Below are 24790 nucleotides of genomic sequence, written 5' to 3'. Positions count from 1 at the left end.
TAATAGCTGGAAAAGGGGAATTGGTGCCTTCAGGATCTATCAAAACTTTAGAGGCACTTAACGTTAGCGGCTCTGGACAAACGACAGGAAGATTTTGCTTTTCCATCTGCTTCTGAGCTTCCCTGAAGCATCTGGATGGCCAATGCTAACTTGCAAAGTAAGCAAAATATTTTTGGACAGCTTTTTCTAGTTTTTGGAGTTTGTGTGTGTGTGTGTGTGTGTAAAAGCATTCCTATATGTCCATGTGTGGAAATGAAATGTATGGCAGTTGCTTGCTATTGCAATTTGGTTTCTGTGCATAGCCATGCTGGAGTCCATGGAGATTCTCAGTCATCCAGGTCATGGTTGTTCCAAAGGAGCTTTTTTTTTTCATTTCCAAAAGGAAAACTAGACCTTTCTTGTTTTGTTTTTTCCCCTTGAAAATGTTTCACTTCTCATCCAAGAAGTGTCTTCAGCAGTTCATTTTACAGAATCATTCTGCAAAACTGAAGAAGCTTCTTGGATGAGAAGCAAAATGTTTTCAAGGGAAAAAAAATTGAGAAAGCCCTGGTTGCCTATTGGAAAAGATCCTTTGGGACAACCCTGCTAAAGGTTTTGCTGAGAATTTGGGGAGCTTCATTAAAGCTTGCCAGGAGAAGGGCACTTGCCCTTAAAAAGTGGCAGCAAACGAGGTAAACAGCAGTAAACCCTCTTCTTCTCTAAGAGTAATTTCAGAAGCAGCAGAATATTGATAGTCCAATCACCATTTGATGATCAGTTTCAATCTTTTCTTGGAAAGCTGGAAGTTTAAATACCGAATTGCTCAAAATAAATTACAGGAAATCCTCAAGTTCTGACTTTAACGGAGCCTGCCAATTACGGTTGTAAGTTGCAATGGTTGTAAAATGAGTTGGATACGTGACCAACCCAATTTTATGACCCTTTTTTGTGATGGTCATAAACACACGAGTTGTTACTCAAACTCATGGTTGACTGTGGGTGCGGTTTTGATGAAAACCAGAAGTGAGTGGCAGTTGGGGGCCAAATCGTCATAAAATACTGTCATGTGACCATAGGACACTGCCATCATCCATGAATGTGGCCCCATTGCCAAGCACCCAAAGTATGGTAATGTCATCATGGATGGAGGACCATCAAAACTTTGGTTCTTGGTTGCAAGTCCCCTTTTTGGGGGGTCCGTTGTAACTTGGAATGCTTGCTAAGTGACCATTTGTAATTTGTTCCAACGGACAGTATTGATAAAATCCAAAATTTTCCCTAACAAGGAGAAAAATAACCCCAATATACTTTTTCATCAGCAGAATCTTGAAACCTTGGTTTAAACCGCTGATGCACAGAAAGTTTTATTAATAGAGAAGACTCAACTGCAAAAGCCACCGTTGGCAGTTATACCTGGATCTCCTCCTTGTATCCAAACACTAAAGAATACTTCTTAAGACCCCCAAATGACCTTTTCGGGTGATATTATGACAAGATGAAATATTGCAGTATATTTTGGGTACTTTCGAAACATGTATAAAGATTTAAGTTCTGCACGGATGGGGATCCGCATTCAAAGGCTACCCAATTAATCACTTATTTGTTACTAATGGGTATTTTACACAACCCAAGAAATTTATTGTGTTCTGCTCCAAAAATAAATAAATAAATTATGATTTATTCTCAATACAAAAGCTCTTTCTCAAAAAACCCCCATTTTTCCCCCAAGGGTAAAAAGAAAAAAAAAGATATTGTTCGATCTTTAGGGTATTAGATTTTTCTGTTTAAAGACCATGCGGGAACTGCAAAGCATTGTTTTTACAGTTTGCAGCCAAAAAATTGGTTGTGTGCAGTGGAAATACACTAACATCAGCAATGTCTTAGGGATATAGGCTTTGCATTTTTTATAGACCTGTGCAGATCAATTATGCTAGAGGAGTCATAGCAGGAAGCCTTCCCCCTTGACCTCTTCATTTCTGAAATATTCCCACAGGTTATTATAATAAAGTTGGAAGGGACCTTGGAGGTCTTCTAGTCCAACCCCTGCTCAGGCAGGAAACCCTATACCATTTCAGACAAATGGTTGTCCAATCTCTTCTTGAAAACCTCCAGTGTTGGAGCACCCACAGCTTCTGGAGGCAGGTTGTTCCACTGGCTAATTGTTCTAACTGTCAGGAAGTTTCTCCTTAGTTCTAGGTTACTTCTCTCCTTGGTTAGTTTCCATCCATTGCTTCTTGTCCTGCTTTCAGGTGCTTTGGAGAATAGCTTGACTCCCTCTTCTTTGGGGCAGCCCCTGAGATATTGGAAGACTGCTATCATGTCCCCCCTCGTCCTTCTCTTCATTAAACTAGACATACCCAATTCCAGCAACCGTTCCTTGTTTTAGCCTCCAGTCCCCTGATCTCCTTTGTTGTTCTTCTCTGCACTCTTTCTAGAGTCTCAACATCTTTTTTACATCGTGGTGACGAAAACCGGATGCAGTATTGTTCCCTCCCCCTCTCCAATTTGCAGGACCCCCTCCTTCCAGGAAACATAGCCTCTGGATAAAGCAGGTGTCAGGCCTAGATGCTAATACAAGCCCGGAGTGTGCCGTATTCCCTGCCAAAGGCACCTGGAGATTTATTCTTTCTAATTTCATTTTTAAATGTCAGCAAGCTAACGGCTTCGTTAGCATTCAGCTCGGTAAGGCATCTCACGGCCTCCGTAGAGCCAAGGAGAAGACAGATTTACTCGTCCAATAATATCCTGCCATGGATTCCCATCATGTGGCCGCTTCCAAAAGCCAATTATAAATCCATCCATCTGTAGAGATACTCGTTGATTTGCATCAGGTCTTCAGCATTCGGAGAAAGGTTTAACCTTTACTCCAGTAGATTCCTAGCTGGACAGGGGTCCCCCACCCTTCCTTTCTCTGATGAGAGAGAAAGCAGAGGTCCTGTTCTGTGGGCTGCAGGAAGCACGTGTCTTTTCCTTTGAGGGTAATATATTACTATCGTTTTATATCAGCTTTCCATTTGGATGTTGAGCCAGGTCCATTCTGCATTTCTCTCCATTACTTAGTAACTAAGGTAGTTAGTGGGTTGGCAAAAAGGATCATCTGCTGCTGTCTCCTTATTTAACCGTCCCCTGCTTGGTGCTTCTCATGTTTTGGGATTTGAAACGTAAATCCAGTTTTAGATCCGATAACGCCCTCTGGTGCACAGCATCTACAATTACAGATTGCAGACCCTGAATTTTATCTTATTTTTGTATCTTATTCGCACTTAAGGATTGTGTGCCATTACTTTTCTGAGAAGCAACTTGGCTTCATATTGGCTGCCTGAGATAAAGTGGAGAATCTTAACTGTGAGACAGGGAATCATACTATAATAACAATAAGGCAGTTTTACTTGGAACAGCTTACAGTCTGCAACCTTTAACCTTTAGCACCCTCCAATGACAAAGCCCACCTTTCCCAGGTCCTTGAGAAGGACTCGCTAGGTGGATAAATATGCCAAATCCAATTTAAGCAGGTGGCTGATTGTGTGTCCCACCATGCACTGCAAAGATTCATTTATGACCCAGTGGAGCAACACCCCTCCTCAATAGGGTGCTATCCCTGGTGCTGAAATACATCCTGAAAAATCAGGGCATCAACTCACAATTGCTCTATATATGTTGTGCTGTGTCACAACAGAAACTCTCATCTCCACTAGACTGCTCTCTTTCCTGCAGTATCAATGCTACAGGCAGTCATCCTGCTTTCCAGCAATGTAGAGTTTGCTACTGGTCAACATGCCGTCCTTGAGCTTTTATTACCAGCTCCTCATCCATCACGTGTGCAGCCTGCTTTAAAACTAAATGTTATCGGGGATTGGGGATTAATTATCAGCTCATCCTATAGCTTAGCTCTAACTTGCATGCCTACATTGCCAAGAGCAAGTTAAAGACATATAGACTTGTAAATGATTTAGGAATTCGAACCACGAGGCTTCATCTCAGTGGTGGTTGTGTTTCAAGGAAGTGGAAAGAGCCAGGAAGTGTTTAACAGAACCTCTTAGGATTCAGAGCTTTATGAAGGAATCATAACTGCTCTCCATAATCTTCCCGGGGACTTATTTAATGCCCACTAAATTCTTCCACAGTTGACTTTATACACCATGCTTTTGCACTTTGAAGAGAACTAGAAAAAGAAGAACAAAACTTTGCTAACATTAACATGACACAGGAAAGCAGAATTCTGTTTCCTGTACAGGTAGTCTTCATCTTAATTCGTTTAGTGACTGCTTGAAGTTGCAACAGTACTGGAAAACGTGACTCATGACCATTTTTCACATCATTGCAGAATCCCCGTGGTCCCAGGATCGAAATTCGGACACTTGGCAACTGATTCACATTTATGACTTGGAGCTGGTTGAAATAACTGTCCTGATTCTTCTCCATTTTTCCCTTTGTTTTTTTTGGATAATATCTCATTTGTTGAAGAATTTTGAAGAACTCAAAATTGGCCCAAAACATTTGAATGTGGGCTTCAGTGCCACCTAAGTCTCACCCAAGGATACTGTCCTGTTGATGGATTCCTGCAGAACAAATAACTAGATGATTAAGGGTCCACTCAAACTTTCTAACGAGAGAATTTATGACTTTCCTTTTTGATTCTGGACTTTTAAGAGATATTTCCCCCCCCCCGTTAGCTTTAATCTACCTCTCTAAAAGCAACAGAAAGGTCTCCATCTAGCAAATTGCAATGCTTTGAAATGCCATCTTGACCCATCTATTGATGTCCACCATCCAAACAGAGTCCCTACAATCAGTTCTTGAATGTAAGTAGGGGAAGAGGTGATTTCCTCTTACGAATCAAAAGAAAAGATTTAGAGAATGGTGGGTGTCCGCCTAGAACTGACCCACAAAAATTTGGAACCTTATTTTCGAGACGATCAAGAGGGTTTATTTTGGATCCATAAGCACCAAGTCATGTTGTTTCAAATGCTCCTCTTTTGTAATATGTTTCAAAAGTGAATTCCATGCCATCCAAATTGAGTAATAACTGGTTGCAAAACATTTCACAAAGGCTAGGAAACAATTGGCAAGAGGTTCCATACATTTTCTGTTCCCATAGGTTCGCACTGTTATGATTTAAAATCTAGAGACACAATATTCTTTTTCACACATCAAGGATGCCCACAACCCTACTCAGGTACCTGTTTTTTGTTTTAGTAGACAGCATTTCTCGACCTCAGCAACTTTTTAAGATGTGTGGACGTCAACTCCCAGAATTCCACAGCTGGCTGGGGGAATTCTGGGGGTTGAAGCCCACACCTCTTGTAAGCTGCTGAGGTCAAGAAGCACTGTATAGTAATAGACTAAATGAATTCCCAGTAATAGTGAATGGCAATATTTTGGAGCTGCTGTGAAATCTTGATGATTTCACATCTGCTTCTAAAAGCGAATAGCCAAAAATTACCTTTGGAGGTCCCCCTTGAGTGAGTGTGGCCATGGACATTTTTTAGAACAGGGAAAATATTTGTGAACAACTTTGAGAAAATTAATAATGTGTAATAATTCAGCAATGCAAAACCACCAGCACAGATTAGCATTAGATGGCACTGTTGCCATTTGGAGCCTGTTGTAAAGCAGTTGTATTGCTGTGAAACAGAAATATGATCTAGGCTTCTGAATATGGTCGTTCGCAACATCTAGAAGGCCACAGCTTCGAAAGCATGGGTGTCAAACTTACCGTATCACGTGACGTGTTGCGACGTATCACAACTTTTTTTGCATTGCCGGAGCTGGGATGGGTACGGCCTCCGTATGATGCAACCGGCCCATGGGTCGGCAGTTTGACACCCATGTTCTAAAGAGAGGAGATTGAATTCTGCATTGGGAGTGAACTAATTGCATCATTTCAAGGGTTAAAACAGCTGATCAGAGAGGAGATATTCAGGAATAAACTTGATGGAACAGACAAACAGATAAACATAATGAGAATTTCAGAGATGATAGATAGATAGATGATAGAAAGATGATAGATAGATAGATAGATAGATAGATAGATGATAGATAGATAGATAGATAGATAGATAGATAGATAGATAGATAGATGATAGATAGATAGATAGATAGATAGATAGATAGATAGATAGATAGATATAGACAGATAGACAGACAGACAGATGATAGACAGACAACATTTAACAGGCTGCCCATCTCAACTTGGTGATACCGGTGGCTAAAAGATACATAAAAACTGTATTTTCTATACATTTCTTGCAAACGTATACTTCCTCGTGCTACTTTTGAAAACAGTTTTATCAGATCTATCAGATTAGATAGAGAGATGATAGATACATACATAGATGATAGATAATAGATAACAGATGATAGAAATATATAGGTAGATAGATGATAGATGACAGATAGATAGACAGACAGACAGATAGATAAAAAAGGGAAAATGTTTTAATTTGAAGAAATGAAAAACCCAGCAGCTTCCAGCAATCCTTTTGCCTTTAATGTATTCCAATTAGTCATCTTCCATTAAAGAAAATCAAAGGAAGTCCTTTGAGTGGGGAAGGAAGAAGAAAAACAAATTTTGCTCCTGAACACAATAAAATTTAGGCTGACAGAAAGGAAGGAGGGGAGAAAGGAAATCAGTACAGGAAGAAAGTAATTTTTAAAAATAAGGAAACTATAATTGTGCAAATCAGAGCAACTATCCCAAGATATTTGCTTCTGATCTGTCAACCCTCTTGCTCAGATTTCGTAAAGTTCCATATTACATCTATCTAGCTGTCTAATTCAGGGGTCTTCAAACTTGGCCCTTTTATGACTTGTGGACTTCAACTCGCTGAGTCTGCCTGGCTGAGGAATTCTGGGAGTTGAAGTCCACAAGTCATAAAAGGGCCAAGTTTGCACACCCCTGATCTAATTGAATGCAATTCCTAAATACGTTCTCTATCTTATATTGCCTGCAGTTTCAAAATCTGGTTCCAGGTTTGGCTTGTCAAGACGTGTTAACAAGTAAGATTAAAAGCAGTTAAGGGGGCCCGTCTAGCACCAGGTGGCAATCTTGAGCCAAACTTGGTTGACCCCAGACTCTTAATTAGTATTTGATGGAAATTCCAAGTTCCTTGTCTTGACCAAAGTTTTCACCCTTGGCAACTTTAAGAGGTATGGACTTCAACTCCCAGAATTCCCCACCCAGTAGAATTCTGGGAATTGACATCCAGACATCTTAAAGTCGCTAGTTAAAAAAACACTGGTCTAGACTGAGATGGTTAGAAGCCATTTTGATAATATTGGCTAGAAACTACAAGGAGTATTGAGTCCCCTGCTTCGCTTAAAAATGTTGCAAAGCTGCATCTAAATGAAGCTTATGCTTTGCCTAATGGATTATCTTTCAACAGTATGTTAATTTTCCTCACCTAAATAAAGAAAAATAATCTCAATTTGACTGTTTCCAAAGCCCAATGAATACGTTGCTTCTACTAGGGAATATTTCAGATTAATTGCTTGACCTCCTCCTCCTCCCAATATCTTAATAATAAAACACTTTCCAGCATGCATATTTAGAAAAGATCAGTTCAAATGTATCAGTGAATAACAACAATAAAACGTATCTGAAGAAATTCCAGCAATTCACTCTCAAGACAGAAAAATAACGAGCGGGGCTTGGAGGAACAAATAGCGCGCTGAAAGAGCCAACTCTAGCTTTGCTGATCTTTTGATTTTAATTGATAATATGCTGTATTCATTTCAATTTATCACTGTCTGATGGATTCATAAAAATGTGCACTTCGGTGGGATCTGAATGCTTTCAGAATGTATTCATTAAACAGTTAGATGCATTCACACTCTGACAGATAAAGCATAATGCAGAGTAATAGATTAAATCTTCCATTTTTCTAAGCGATTTGTATCTTGATCTTGCTGTAAAATAAAATGTAGATACATTCAGAAGCGTAACTAAGGATAGCCAAGGAAAACTTTTTTTTGGTCACCGTCCAGGATTATGCAGGTAATCCGTGATTTACAGCAGTTCATTTAATGTTACAATGGCACTGAAAAAAGTGAGTTATGACTGTTTTTCACACTTACAACCATTGCATCATCCCCAGGGTCACATGATCAAAATTCAGACACTTGTCTTTATGAGACTTGTGTTTATGACAGATGCAGTGTCCCAGGGTCACATGATCCCCTTTTGTGATCTTCTGACAACCAAAGTCATTGGGGAAGCCAGATTCACTTAATAACTGTGTCCCTAACAACTAAACAACTGTGGCAAGAAATGTTGTTAAATGGAGCAAAGCAACTGTCTTGCATAGCAACACAAATTTTGGGCTCAGTTATGGCCATAAGTCAAGGATTACCTATAATTTTTGGAGGACTGAATTTGGCTTTTGTTAAGCAGGGTTATGGCAGGACAAGACCTGCATTTGATTTTGTTCACAATGCGTTACTATGTTTTAAATGAATATGATTACCCTCCAGGAAAGCTACGCACCATTAGAGATTTGGTTCCAAAATAGGTACGAAGCTAGCTTGCGTTTGCAGCTTTTTAAAGCAGTTGTGTCTTTTCTTGGGATTGTGTGGCTATAGGTGTCTATTCCCTAAACAGGACATAGCTGCTTTAAACAGTTGCAGACAAGGAGTACATTTCCCCCTCCCCACACACCCGAAAGTGCTTTTTTTGGAAATCAAATCCAACGTAGGCATCTCAGCAACTTCTGCCGCTTTCACCATCCACTCCTCCAAAGCTTCTTGAAACAATCTCAAATCCCCTGAAGGCAGGACAACAAGCCAAGGATAGAAACTAAACAAGGAGAGAAGCAACCTGAAAGTAAGGAGAAATTTCCCAACAATGAGAACAATTAACCAGTGGAATGGCTTGCCTTCAAAAGTTGTGGATGCTCCATCACTGGAGGCTTTTAAGAAGAGACTGGACATCCATTGGTCTGAAATGGTATGGGGTCTCCTGCTTGAGCAGGTGGGTTGGACTAGGAAGACCTCCGCGATCCCTTCTAACTCTAATTCTGTTATTCTTCCATTGCGAATATTTCTCTATTTAAATTACAGAAGCATTTTCGAAGGCGGTTCAAATTCGGAATGACTTTCCCGAAAGTAGTTTCACGCACCATTTGTCCTAAGGAAGCAGATTTCAGATGCTCCTTCGGAGGGGAAAAACATGTAAATATAAGATGGAACGTAAAAATATGGAACTTCTCACGCAGGTGCCATCAAGATCCCTGCGATCTGATTTTACAAAAATGAAATAATGAATTAGCCCTGAGGAAGTCAATACTCAGTTCTGTCTAGAAACACAAGAGGCAGTCACACGTACTGCCACCCACCCACCCACTCACCCGTGTTTTCTTTAAAACATGCTTGGATTATCTCAGAAACAATTAGCAAGCAAAATCACTGAAGAGAATTATGCAGTCAGCTTCTTCGGTTACCCCATGACAGATGAAATCAATTAAGTTATTTTCAGCACTACAGGATTAATAATGAATAGACTGCTAATGAGAGACAATATTGCCACAAAATTGTTTGGGGAAACTTTTTTTTTCCTTCCAGGGAGCAGCTAATTTTAGCATCTCTTCTTGAGCCTTTTGTAATATCTCCTGCTGAAGACTGGATGGCTGCAATGAATGCTTGAGGGCCATCCCTTGATGTTTTCGAACTTGTAGTCAACGGAAAGCAAGGCTAAAAGGAGTGGATTTGGCTCGTAAAGAGCCTAGAAGGAATCTAATTTCTTTTTTCTTTTTCTCTTGATGTCTTTTTCTTTCTCTCCTTCCCATAAGCTGAGACTGATCTGTTACTACGACTGTGTAATTCCTGTGTGTTGCACTGCCAAATGTTGGGTGTGTTTGTACTTGCTGTAATGACCGTGGTTGGAAAATTAAACCCAACTGCCTGAGTTTGCAACATTTGTTGAAATGCATAGTTGCTAAACATGACTTAGCCCAGTGTGTTATGCTGGTCCTGCTCCTGCTTTGCTAAACGTAAAACCATTAAACCAAGTTATGAATGCTGATATCATCTTATAACAACAATTCATCTAATATTTGTTCTAAAGCAGGGGTGACCAAACTTGGCAACTTTAAGACTTGTGGACCTCAAGCATGGCTGTGGAATTCTGGGAGTTGAAATGTCCAGGTCTTAAAGTTGTCAAGGTTGGACCCACCCCTCCTGTTCTAAAGCAAAGAATTACAGGACGTTCTTGACTTAAAATCCTAATTTTTGGGCTGAGGCTAGGATATAGGAATTGTTCCTGGGAAAGCTTGAAGCCAACTGGAAAACACCCAAATGTTCATTCTTCGGTCCCTTCAATGGAAGTCCAATTTGCAGAAACAGACAGGTACAGCTCTTTGACCAACTGAATAAAAGAGGGTTTGCAATTGAGCTGTGAAAATAGATCCCAAAATTCTTCTGGATTGAGAACTTGTAGCCCAATCAACCATCATCAAAATCTCTGCTCTGAAATTAACAGCATGCCAATCAGCGGTGGACATTTAGAATAGAACAGAATAACAGCGTTGGAAGGGACTGATAATAATAATAATCTGCAAGAAATATTATTTTCCTGTAAGCAAGAACTGGTGGGATCATAAAATAGAGAAAGTCATAGAAAATGATAAAGTTAAACTGCTCTGGGACTTCAGAATTCAACCAGACAAGAACCTGCAACATAACACCCCAGACTTAACAATTGTCGATAAGAAAGATAAAAAAGTCTGGATAGTGGACATGGCAGTGCCTGGAGACAGCAGAATAGACGAGAAAGAACTGGAGAAAATAACAAAATACAAAGACCTACAAATAGAAATAGAAAGACTGTGGCAAAGGCAAGCAAGGGTGGCACCAATAGTAATAGGCGCCTTGGGTGCAATCCCAAAACAACTGGAGCACCACTGGAACACCATCATCGGCATTGACAAATTCGCCATTAGTCAATTGCAAAAGGCAGCCTTACTAGGAACTGCTTCCATCCTGCGACAAGATCTGTAATACCATCCAACATCCACATCTGCCTATCCCAGGTCCTTGGTAAGGACTCGATAGGTAGACAAAAATGCCAAATCCAGTCTGAACATCTGGCTGACTGTGCAATGAATAATAATAATAATAATAATAATAATAATAATAATAATAATAATAATAATAATAATAATAATAATAATAATAATAATGTTGAAAGGGACCTTGGAGGTCCTTCTAGTCCAACTCCCTGCTCAGGCAAGGAACCCTATATATCATTTCATACCTTTGATTTTATTAGGAGTTAGATGTTATTACTTTTTGTCCTAGATTGAGGTTGATTTGCTCCTATTTAAGAAACTCTCTTCAAAACAGAGTGAATGGTTCATGTGGGTTAGTTTATTAGCCCCAAGTATTTTCCCTCTGTTCTTTCTCAAATCACTATTTTGCTGCTTTTTCTCCCCCAAGCTGCCAAAACAAGGGCATTTTTCTCTGCCACTTTTAAGATATTAACTTCATTACATTTCACAAAGCAGTGATTTATATAAATTACAGGGGGTTGCATCCAAAACCCTTGCTGTGCCGCAATTGAGCTAGTGACATCTACAGTTCAGATTGGTTTTTTTTTCCCCCTGTTAAGTTATCTGAGATTCTAGTTTCTGGGGATATTTTTCATGTGAATTGGACATTTAAGGGAGCGTACGAAGATATAAAAATGTGTGCTTTTTATATTAAAAAAGTCCATTTATATTGTAGTTTACTATGAGCAGAGGGAAAAGAGAAAAATATTAGGCTTGGCAGGGTGAGATACAATCAATCTGATTTCAGAGTGCACTATTTTATTTTATTTAAGAAAAACGAGAAGACTTTGCCGATCACGTTTTACAGAATTAAGGAGGCAATAAAGAACTTGTGTGGATGGAGATAGTGGATTTATGCATATACGCACACACATCTCTCTCTCTATATTCCATCAACCAGGGATATGACTTGATTTAAGACACATTTAAGTCTTCCTTTAAAATTAGTGAGACTCGCCGCTGCATAGAGGTAGATATATATTCAAGGATGCCATAAACGATTTTTCCATTTGAATCAGCGGAAGTTAAAAGTGCCAGAAATAATTGTACCTTTGAATGCCGCACAGAGAAACATTCCTCCATTTTCTCCCCATCCGTTCTCATTAAACGTGATGAATCGGCTCTAGATTTGAAAATTTTTCAACACAGGTCGTCCTCAATTTAATGACCACAGTTGAGGCCAAAATTTACTGTTGTCCTTCCCCTCCCCACCATCCAGTCAGAGCTGAAGAAGCTTCTTGGATGAGAAGCGAAAGGTCTTCAAAGAAAAGACAAAGAAAGTCCAGTGGCCTCCAGAAAAAGCACCTTTGGGACAACCGTGACCTGGAGGATGGAGAATCTCCATAGACATTACTAGGAGTCATTTGCTCCCTTGTCTATGTGCGCACAAGAGTGTGATTTCCCTATCTGGATGACAAGTCTAACTTTATTTGCCACTAGGCATGATACTACGAGAGATTTCTTTCTTTCTTTCTTTCTTTCTTTCTTTCTTTCTTTCTTTCTTTCTTTCTTTCTTTCTTTCTTTCTTTCTTTCTTTCTTTCTTTCTTTCTTTCTTTCTTTCTTTCTTTCTTTCTTTTTGTATTTCCATTTTGGTTTTTGTGATTCCCCCATCTTTTCTCCAAGTAGATCAAGTTAACCTAAAACCTGCATTTCCCCAAAGAACTAGTGATGTGCTAAGGGTCATCTAATCAACTTCATAGTTCAAAGAGCAGGGCTACTCAAACTCTTCAAATCTTGCCTTCTTTTCTTTTCTTTTTTAAAAAAATAGCTTTCAAAGCATTGTATCAACTTTCTTGTAAAAACAGCCCAGCAAACATCACAAGGAAGCAAGCAGATTATTTTTTTAAATTTGACAGTATTCATGGATTGATGGATGGATGGATGGATGGAAGGAAGGTGGGAGGATGGGTGGATGGAAAGATGGATAGATAAAATATATGCTATTTTGTCCTCCTCCCCCCTGTATCTTATTGACAACAGCAACAAAAAAAACCTCATTAACACCTCTTCCTGTATAAACTCATTAACACCTTTCACTGTAAGCCCCTTCTACCATGCTCTTTATTATTTCCACGGACGTTTGAACATTCATTGTCAAGTCAGATTGGGACCAGTGTTCATGATACACAGTAATTAATCACCGTAATTTCACATTAGGGTAATTATTACATTAGGGAAGAAAAGTGGGTGAGAAATTTAGTCACAGTCATCCTTGTCTCTAGAACATCCGTTGGAGTCAATAATATGATTTTTAAAATTGTTAACCTGTTTAACAGGTTGAAGTCCCCTAGTGAAGGCGAATTCAGCAGATCAGCTTCCAACCTGTTCCATTGACCCGACAGCTCATAAGGTCAGGGTGTTCCTTCTGATGTCCATCTTGAACCTCTTGCTGATGGTAGATGTCACCCATTAGTGACCATCCTTTCCTCTAGAATTATAGGGAACACATCCACGCCCTCTTCTGTCTGACCATCCTTCAAATATTTGATGACTGCTATCATCTCTGACCCCAACTGTCTTTTTTTGGAGGTTGAGCCTGGCCTCAAAAACCTGAATTTCAATTTCTGAGATGTTCTAAAGTCCACAAGGAAGACTGTTCATGGGATAGCGCAAGCGTGTGGGCTCATTTCAGCTCTCTTGCTGAACTATCTCTGGAGGCATCCCTGAAATTATCTAGAGAGCCAAGAAGTCTGCTTTTAAAAGAAAATCCTACACACATAAACACACTTGGGAAGATCTACCTTATCAAACATTCTCCCACAATTTCTTTGGGGATGGGATTTTGCCATGTATTTTCTCCCCACCCTGAAAGATTTATGTGCAAAAGATGTGGATTTTGACTTCATCTCCTTGAGGATTTGCTGTTGCTTAGCAACTAGGGGTGGAAAGGATGGTTTAAAAGAAATGGTGGGGAACAGAGCATTCCACAGGAGCCAGTCCTACCCATGAAGAACATAACTTCCTGGTCTTGTGGTCTGCTGGGATGGAGGAGTGAATATTTTTATGTTTGCTGAATAGCCATCATTAAGTTTTTCCACTCATTTTAGAGAAGAATGTGTGCATGCATTTTTCTTAGGTCAATGACACTTTGATGCAGGACACCTCAAAGCTTCACCGGACATCTGGAAGGATGATAGGTTATTCCCTTTGGCACCCTTTATTTTATTCATTTAATTGAGCTATAGGAGATGGATGAGTAAAATCAACATCTAAAGGGCAGGATATCCAGATATCTGGAAAACCTTAGTCTGGTTTTGCAATGGTTGTAATCCATGCTTGTAAATTTCACAGTTGAAATTCATTCATAAAGATTGAATGGAGGGCTTGACCCTGACTGAACACCCTGGGGAGAAGGGTGGAGAAATCCCTAATAAAGGAGATCTACTACAAAGATCCTTCATTAAAATATGGTGGCTCTCCAAGATTTCAGACAGAACTGAAGTCTTTCCCTTCTTATGTGGAGAGCTTTGGGGTCAAGTCTAGGACCTCATTCTTGACTTGGCTACAGGGTAGACAAATCGAACTCAAGCTGGTCTGTTTCCTGACCCGAATAAATGTCCTTTCATTGCTATTTGAAGGATCTCTGCATTCACCCTTTGGGATTGCTGTTAATCCTATTCACAGATCACGGAATCCTCTCTTAGCTAGGATAGATACCTAGCATTTGAAGGCAGACAGAGAGAATCTACCTCTGAATAATTGTTGTAAGGTCCTGAGTGTGCACACCTACAGCTAGTCCTCAATTTACAACTGCAATTGGGTCTGGAACTTCCGTTACTAAGCAAGGCGATTGTTAAGTGATTTGTACCTGATTTTACGACTATTTGGCCCTAAGTCATTAAGTTGCGCCTTCATGCTTATTAAGCGAATCACACAATTGTGAAGCAAATTTGCCTTCCCCATTGATTCTGCTTGTCAGAAGCTGACTGGGAGAATCACATATGGCAAACGACTCCGGGAGGTTGCAACCATTGTAAATACATTCCAGTTGCCAAATGCCCAAATTATAATGATGTGAGCATGGGGGATACTGTGACAACTGCTGGTAAGTCATTTCCCGCCCTGCCCCCCCCTGGCATGGTTGTAATTTTAAACGGCCACTAAAGGAAGGATCACAAGTCGAGGATTACCTGTGTAGCTTTTTTAAAGATCTAAAACACACAAAGAATTAAGTAGATTTTTGCTCAGGAATGCCCCAAACCACAGAGATTGGAAGGCAGCCTGCAACAGTCTCTGGCTAAGAGGCTGACGTCTTTCCGAGACAGGTGACTGCTTTGCTTTGGGTCCTTCGGCAGTTGACCAACCATAATTAATTCACATCAGCAGCATTTACAGGGGAGATCAGTAATTTTGCCGTGCAAGTACAATAACCACCAGCCCATCAGACCACGGTGATATTTGTCCACGAGCAATTGATTTGTGCAATCAAAGCAAGCTTTGATGGATAGCCTGGGCCCCGTGCAATGAGACATTCATTCTCATGTAGTAACTATGGCAATTAATTGGAAACATGATGTTCTCTGGCTGTTTGACTGGAAACCAGGGAGAGGGGGGGGGGAAAACTATTTAAAAAAGATGGTGGTTGTGGTTTGGGTTTTTTTGGTTTTTTTTTTAAAATGCCTTTTCAAATCTTTCAGTCGCAGGAGGTCACTGAGCTAATTACCATGATTATTTCTGCAGTCTTTCATCAACTCTTTGCCAATCCCTAAAAAAAAAAGCCTCCCCTTTCACCTGGAAACAACCTGTTACCTGCAGTACTGGATTTCAAACAGCTAATTATCTCGTTAGAAAAAGGTGAGCATCCTTTAAAGGTTTATACAGTATTAAGCAAGGCTGGGCAAAGGGATGTCTGTCAGGAATCCTACCCAGCACAGCTGTAAATCTCAGCCCTCAAAATCCCTCTTTTCTCTATGCAGAAAGCTCCCAGCGCATCTGAAAATGAGTTGCTTTATTGCAGGCCTGAATGAAGCTAGACACCAGGGAAGATTTGCCTACTAGGGCGCACCAGAATCCAAGCTGGGAGCTGGTTCTGTGTTCCAAGGTTTAAATTCAAGGCTGTTTCTTCTCATCTTCCAAAGTAATGGATATTTGATGGTTACTTTTATGGATTTTGAAAGGGCTTGAGGTATGTTGACTTAAGGGCTCTCAAGGCTGGTCCGTGCTTCACTGATTCTATGCCTCACAGGGATGTGTTCTTCCTTTATCTCTCCTGTTTTATACCTGTCACCTTTGGCTGATCAAATTTTCTTGCTTTTTTCCTTCTTTCTTGGACCTGAAGCTGGAATTGCTTCCCTCCAGGATCTTCTCTTCCTTTTTTTTTTCCTTTTCCCCAGACTGACCCTTGCTGGGAAATATTTGGAGCAGATCTTCATTTCTGTGATTACCCGATGCAGGTTCTCCAGTCGTTGGCTGGACTGATTTTTCCCTGCTCAAAATAAAAGAGCTGGAGGGGACCTTGAAGGTCTTCTAGTCCAGCCCCCTGCTCAAGCAGGAGACCCTGTACCATTTCAAATAAATGGCTGTCCAATCTCTTCTTAAAAGCCTCCAGTGTGGAGCACCCACAATTAACCAGATCTTAGCCCAGATAGAAGGCAACTTTGTAGGGACCATTTCAGATCGAGAAGGTTATTCGGTACCATCGGGACAAAAGGCTTTTTTGACAGCCTCATCCTCTAAGCAACTACATTTTTCAGACCGTTTTCCATCTTATTCCCCCAAACGGCTTGTTCTATTAAACCACTTTTCTTTTTTTGGATGCTGATAAGCAAAGAGATGATGTAGAATTGTGCTTCATGTATCTCAATTACATCCAGGTGTAGACCTGGAATCTATTGGGGAATTATCTGTCCTTTGACAGCGCCATCGGGAACTGAAGGGACAATGTACAAAGGAGGACACTGTACAATTGATTTAAGCTTCAGTGACAAAAGACAAATAGAAGGGTGGGAAATTAAGCCTGACGTTGTGGGTTGGTGTGCCTTTTAGTTCTGGAGGAGGGAGGGGTAAAATTGTTCAGGTAATCCTCAACTTACAACAGGTTGATAAGTGACCACTCAACGTTTTTCAATGACATTGGAAAAAAAGGGACTGGCAACCATTTTTGATTCTTGCAACCACTGCAGCATCTTCATGGTCACATGATCAAAATTGGCTTGGCAATTGGCTCATATTTATGATGGTCGCAGTGTCCCAGGATCACCTGATCCCCTTTGGCTTAAATTGAGTTCAGAGTCATTTTAAGCCCCAGTATGGAAGATGTTGCAAATTGATTGTAGTTTGGGGAGGGGGATCCAATCCATAATTACCACCATATCTTGTGTAAACATCATGGTGGCCAAATTCCTTTGCCCACATTGCCATCTCCTTGAAAAAGCAACTATTCAACAACCTACCCTACCATTGAAGGTCAATACTACCAAGCTCTTGAGATCTCCCTAGCTTTTCTGGCCTATTTCCACATCTCCAAGACACGGACGTTTTCTCATCCTGGAAGAACGAGAAACACTTTTATTATAGAAAGCCATCCATCCATCCATTTCCAAGACTGTATACATTGTTGAAAAGCTGCTTTCCGCCCTCTGCATGCAGCTCTGGCCAGATCTTAAGATCTCCTCCCCATTAATTAGATAGTTGTAGTAGATTCCCTAGGAAGCTGTTGGCAGGAACATGCTTCACTGATCCCATTATACTTGCAAACCAAGAGAGTCTTCCTTTTTCTTCAGTACCTGGCTGATTATAGCCCCAGCAGCTGGTGAAGGAAACAAAGAATTTCTCCTGGGGTTCACGCTACAGATCGGTGAAAGTATCCCCAGCGTTAGTTCAGCTAATTGCCAAAAGCAACTTGATGGGCATCCAGGAACACCTGCCAGGAGAAGACAAATGGCCCGGAGCTAAACAAATTGGACCCTTTTCAGCATGAGAGCGGTTCTGTCGAAATTCGAAGCAAAGGTTCTTGAATTTGGCCTGGCAGTTCATCACTCTGCCAACCATTGGTGTTTGAGTTTTATTCCAAATATGGTTAGAACGGAGACCGGCAGCCCTTCCCCTTTTCGTGAGATGCATCACTGTGGAAGTCAGGGTTTCTCACACTTCAGTGTTCATGTACTCATAGTTCTCAACTTAAAAAAGTTCATTTAGTGATTGTTCAAAGTTACAATGGCACTTTTTTCATATTTATGACTGTTGCAGTGTCCCCCATGGTCACGTGATCAAACCTCAGACACTTGGCAACTGACTCATATTTATGACAGTTGCAGCCGGTGGTGGGATTCAAATATACGAAGAACCGGTTCTCTGTGTGGATGCCACTTCCGGAAGTCCATTCTGGGCCTGAGCAACAAAAAATTAGCTACCAGTTCTGCCAAAGTGGTGCGAATCGGCTGAATCCCACCATTGGTTGCAGCCTCGTGCTACTGTCTGCAGAATAAGTGCTAGTTAAAGAGGCTGGGCCATTAAAGTTTGGGTGTCTTAGTTCCCTGGATGGATGGATAATAAAATATTTCCATTCTGAAATACAGTCACTTGAGGTGTCCCTTGGTGCCTCTTGAGCTTGGCTGTTTTCTTACCAAACTAGGCAACATCATCAGACTCTTGAACATTTCACTGCCTCCCGAAGACAGAAGTCTGAACGAGGGAGAGCTAACCATTCTGCCTGCTAACTTTGCACCAACTCTTTGGCACGTCGGAAACACCTCTGGCCTGTTTTGGTATGCAGCAATTCTTTCTTAGAAGTGAACGCACGTCAGACTGTCTTCCCAGCAAGGACTTTAATTGAGCTGTCACTTTCTCTGAAGACCCCGCTAAGCGTTATTTGTACGACTCTTCATTAAATTTGGATTCTCTTTTCATTTACCTCACTCCTGCTGTTGACTTTGCTCTCTTATCCATCACACCCGAAGAGGGCAAAATGGAGACACTTTTCTTAAGAAACAGCCAACCACTCTTTGCCGGTGACAAGTGCCAAAATCAAGTTGTCAAAAACTTTTAGCAGCATTAAAAGCTGTGTGGGTTTTGCTAGGATTGGGGACGTCACACAGTTGAAGAAAATCATCTTTCAGATGCCTCTGCTTAAAGGAGATAATTCTATTCAACAGATTATACTCGGTCAACAGGTGTGCAGGGGTCTACTCCAGAATAAAATAAATTCGTTGAGGCTTATTCACTTCGTGATGAAGATTTATTTAACCAGATAGGATTTTAACACAATCATTTATTTTCATCCGGCTTGACAGACATCTGAAGGGACTTGCAGGAAAGCAACGTACAAGCCCTACAAGAATTCATTTACTGGGGTAATGAATTAAGCCCCTAACTAGCGCAAATCCCCCTCCTCCCCCCTGCCTGGTTAATTAGCTAGGGAAATTAAATTAGCTTGTGTGGTATTTGCAAAACATGCGTATCACTGCTTCTAGGATTCAGTTAGCATTTTGTTTCAAATCCTGCAATAAGCTGAAATCTTAGATTCCTTGAAGAGCGATATGAAACTATTTAAAATAAGGAAAATTAAAGAATCAGTTTTCTGAAAGAGGGTTACAGGGTTACAGAGTTTGGGCATCCTGGCTATGATAACTAAGGGAGGCCTATATTGATGGTTACAGCCCTGTGGTTTGAAGCTTCATTGATGATATAACATCTAGGTTTATATTTATATTTTAATATATTTTAATTGATATTGCTAGTCCATGTTCAATATGCCATACGATAGATAGATAGATAGATAGATAGATAGATAGATAGATAGATAGATAGATAATCTGGGTTCGTCTATGCGACTATGATGTTAGATGGATTGTTTGGTTAGCGATTTGACTAAATCTAACTCATTATAGTTTATTCAGTTATTCAAAAGCTCATTTATTTATTCAAAAGCTCATCCCAGGATGCTTTCCCCCCCCAAAAAAAAGGCAACTGGATTTTCTTGGTTTTTTTTCTTTGAAAACGTTTTGCTCCTCATCCAAGAAGCTTTTCAGTTCTGTTAGATAAGATCTGCTTCAGTTAGAACTGAAGAAGCTTCTTGGATGAGAAGTAAAACCTTTTGTTTTACTTGCATTTTGGAAAAAAGCACCATTGGGACAACAATAACCCAGATGACTGAGAATTTCCATAGGCAGCCAAAAGCTCATGTTCTACATGATCTAGAGATGGTCTGGAACAAACAGCTTCTCTAAATGTTTTCCTTTCTCTTCTGTTAGAAAAAAAAGACTATAAATCCTTCACTATTAGCAGCCCAATGTTTTTTTCTTCATACAGTTTTCTATCTTTCCAGAACTCAAATTCTGGATAATGTCAGCACTGAAGTTTCTTGAAGCTTCTCAAATGAAAGATCTACTTCTTCCAGTTTTGGTTCCCCTGATGTAGCTCAGATGAACATCTCAATCCTAATCAGATATTTAAAAAACTCATCTGACGTCTGCTGGCAAGAGGGAGCCACAAAACAAGTTGACTTGATTAAAACATCTTGCTACAAATGGAAAATGGAGATTTTTGCATTTTTAGAAGTTTCGGCTAAGACCGGATTTGCATAATTAGGTACTCTCCAGTCAACCTTTGCAGTGTTTTTAGACACACACAGAGACGCCATCCCTTTAAGGGGGAAAAAAATGCTATTTTTCTTTTCAAAACCACGCAGAGGTCCTGTACCTTTTAATACCAAAGTGGGCCTCAGGATCAAACATTCAGATATAACAAGAATAACAAAAGAATGTGGGTAAAGAAATCACTGTGTCTGATTTTTTTATTTTTTATTTTGCACCCCAGTGCCTCTCACTTTGTTTCCAAGAAGCTTTAATTACGGAACTAATTGAAAAAAAAGCGAAAAACAAAACCAGCTTAATTTAAGCCATGGAGATGAGCTCGTTTCAAACACCTTAATTTGTGGAATAATTACAAGGCAAAGCGAAGGCATTTGGAATAGGTGTCTGGGGGAAAACGTTGAGCCACTGGGAGGTAAAGAAGAGAGTTGTCATGAAAGAGACACAAAGAGCATGTAGATGATTTTATTTGGGGGGGAGGACAATTTCCCCTCCCCTCGCAAGCATATGTCACACATGGCTAGGGGGAAAAAAACATCCTGCAAATGATTTATTTTGATCTTGATTTATGTGGTGAGTCAAGCCAGCTTTCTCTATTTCATCAACCTTAGAGTTAGATTGATTTTGCCCTGTTTCTGCCTCCTTCGATATAGCACACAATAATATATATATATATATATATATATATATATATATATATATATATATATATATATATATATATATATATATATAATTAAGCTTAATACGAACCCAATATTAAACATGCAACTGAACCCCCTCTCTTAAAACTATGAAAGGCTAAAGATTTATCCAGGAATTCAGCCATGGTTTGTTTATGAACTATGGAAAATATCAGGGGCCGCGTGCATTTTTATGGGGAGACAGCCCCATAGAAGACTTGGAGAAAAGAAAATTATTCTTGGGCTCATCTTCGATGACCCCCCTCATTAGGAAAACCTCAATTCTGGGTGTGTGAGCTAGATTATGATGGCTTGTTCAAACAAACCGTGGATGAACAGGACTGGGGGATTAAGCAGGATTATTCCTGATGCGGTTGGGTCTTTCAAATTCTTTAATCCATCATGGAATTCAGAAATGGGTGTAGACAAGATGATTCAAGTGTCGGTTCCTTTGAATATCCTATAAAAATGGCCTTGGAAAACTGTTTCAGGCAGACATATAAGGATTAAGTGTGGCAGCTACCTAGCCTCGTGGCACATTAAATCATCTTTATAAAACGCTTTGCCAGCCAGGATGCAAGAGAGGAACACAAAATCCTATGTCTCCTTGACAATACCATTTGTCTGCCTCAGTGTAAGTGGAAAAAAACCCCCTCTTCATTAATATACACACGCGCGCAGCGGCTGACATACACAATGAAGAAACAGTGTCAAGGAGAATAAAAGCCTTTGATTTTGAGTATAAAGCAGAAGAGAAATTAGATGTCATAAAAAGGTGTTAACAGCTTTAGCCTCTAATGTAGTTACTGTTTGTCTCTCTTTGTAATAAGGATGCCTTTCATTTATTTTTATTTAATGCTGTAATAAGCTCACACACTTCAAAGCAAAGCAAAACACCCTAAAACTTCTCTAGCGTTGACTTAGCAGTCTAAAGATGCTAAAAAGTGGTGGAGTTAAATCCAATAATTTAGACCCCTCAAATTCTCTCTGGGTCTCCCAGTACACAGGCTTTAATGTTACCAAGCTTGAACACCCTTGGCTAAGACTTTCTAGCTCCGGAATTCAGATACCTCTTGAGGTTAAGCAAAGAGATCTTCTGTCGTGCAGCCACACGTTTGCATCCATTGCCAAATGGATGCAACTGGTCCCTCCTGCACAGAGGACCGTCTTCTTCAGAGGCACCTACCACCCCTTCATTAGAAGCTCCTTTAATTTGTAGATGGCTGAAGAATCCATACAGATCAGGTTAGAAGCTGTATGAAGTCTAGAAGACTTTAAGCTTTTGTTTGTTTACCAGGGTGAGCTATAATCACTGAGTTTAGTTTGGACTTAGTAGATTTGGTGATCTCTGACGCTTGGGTAGATAGAACAGGTTTGTAATGCAGTATATTGTGAACATTAGAAGCGTGATCCAGGAAACCGTGCCTTAGTTTCAATTTAATACTTTCATTCATACATCCTCCCTTTCCCGAGACACAGTTATTCCCATCTGATTTAGCAGATCTGAGGTCTTCCGGATGAAGCAAGTTGACTTGGTTTCCCCATTGTACCAGGATAACATGAATCAACGGTCTTACATTGCTTCTTGGGAACCCATTCACAATTTCCGTCAGACGCCAGTTTCCCCTGAAGCTGTTCCAAAAGAAGCTTCCATTTTTTTAATAAAGGAGAGCATTTGTAGCTCAGGGTTGAAATGAAAGGTCCTTGAGTGCTCTCTGTGCTTGATTATTTTCTTGCAGACGTTTCATTACCCAAACTAGGTAACATCGCTAACACTGATGATGTTACCTGGTTTGGGTAATGAAATGCTTGCAAGAAATCAGCCAAGCTCAGAGAACACCAAGGACCTCTTTTTTCTCTTTCTTTCTTTCTTTCTTTCTTTCTTTCTTTCTTTCTTTCTTTCTTTCTTTCTTTCTTTCTTTCTTCCTTCCTTCCTTCCTTCCTTCCTTCCTTCCTTCCTTCCTTTCTTTCTTTCGTTGACTTTGAAGCCAGCCTACGAGAAGTTTTCCAAGGCTGTCTAATTTCATTATGGAAGTGCAATTTTCTGGAGTCCAGAGGACAGAGAGATTGGGCCAGAAAGGTTGTTATTAAGGTCAGGGCTGGACACTCCAAAACTGATTACTTCATGTCAGGCTTCTTGTAATAAAAGGCATTGATTTCCAGGGGCTTCGGGTCATCCATTCTCCTAGAGGGCTAATGTTCTGACAGGATTTTGTCTGTCTTGAACCCAGCTGTTAATTTCGCTCCTCTGCCAGCAGAAAAGTCCGCAAGCGGCTGGGCTCAATTACTGAACTCTTTGGAAATCTTCACTCCCACGATCTGTGTTCTGGGGGAAAAATTAATTTGATCCGGCATCTACAAAGAGAAGTTTAATTTGCAGGGAGTGGGGAGGACAGCTAGGAAGGGAAAGGGCAGCGGGGAAGAAAAGATCATGTTTAAGGCGGAAAGAAATGTCAGCCCACATTCAGGGGTGGGGGGCCAACAAGGTTTCCAGCCCCTCTGGATACATCTTTTGAGGAGGTGTTTCTGCAGTGGACGTAACACTCAGCAGAGATTTGGCAACGAGGGCAGCGGAGTCCACCTGGGCTGGATTTGTGGATAATATCCAGATGCTTCAAAAATAGACGCCCTTGGTTTTGGGTCAGCATGAAAGATGAGGAACAGGACATGCATGTTTGACCCCGAGCTGCAGGGACTGAGTTCACGTGCCCCGCATTTGAGCCTCGGGATAAGAACATCACGTTCTGTGCCTCTTGCACTTTAAGGCACCCTGGCTCTGCTGCTCGCGTATAGGCAGTCCTCCAGTTACGACCGGGCCCTTAGTGACTGAAGGTACACAGACTTCCCTAAGGTTACTTATGACCTGGATTTGAAGATCTGAGGAATGCCCCTCTGGTCATGTGATTTCATTTTGGACACTGGACTTGGATTTAGAGCTCTTTGCAGCATCCTGCAGTCACATGACCACGATTTAACACATATTTTTTGGAGGAAATTCTTATATACTTGCAGTTTCTGGCAAATCCCCTCCCCCCGCTTTCATTGCAGACAATGATTCCCTTAATGACTGCTGCAAAAAAGGTCGTAAAATCGGAGGCAGTCATGTGGTGACTCACTTAACAGCAAGCATGACTTACAATCATAATTCCAGATTCAATTATGGACATAAAGCGAGGACTGCCTCTACCTTCCACTCCATTGAGGCTTTAGCAGATATGGAAGTTCAAGTTACTCTCCATAACGAACACAGGAGCTGCATTTGCTACCAACCCTATTAGCTACATATATTAAGCTATCAAGGTCACCCTGCAATAAAACGTTCACAAGTTGCATTGACCCTGAATAGCGACAGGTGGGAGGAACTGGACAGGAATCAGTAACCCAAGAAAACCACATAGTTTACAAATTTACTGACCGTATCGCAAAAGATAACATAGCCAGCAATGCTGATCTGGTACCTAGGAAATGTTGAATAATAATAATAAAGACATTCCAATGTCATGCTAGAATTTCCTCTGTGTCTTGCCTTTTTCTTTGTGTGTTTTTGTAATCTAG

General features: G+C 40.5%; 1 protein-coding gene across 1 annotated transcript in view; it reads left to right on the top strand.

The window, feature by feature from the left end:
- Positions 1-24790, top strand: part of COTL1 (coactosin like F-actin binding protein 1) — a 326745-nt gene that overhangs the window by 115530 nt on the left and 186425 nt on the right. The window lies entirely within an intron of this gene.

Source organism: Vipera ursinii (genome assembly GCF_947247035.1).
Source record: "Vipera ursinii genome assembly, chromosome: 10".
Taxonomy (NCBI): domain Eukaryota; kingdom Metazoa; phylum Chordata; class Lepidosauria; order Squamata; family Viperidae; genus Vipera; species Vipera ursinii.
Note: the sequence above shows the minus strand (reverse complement) of the source record. Positions and strands in the feature narration are given on the sequence as shown.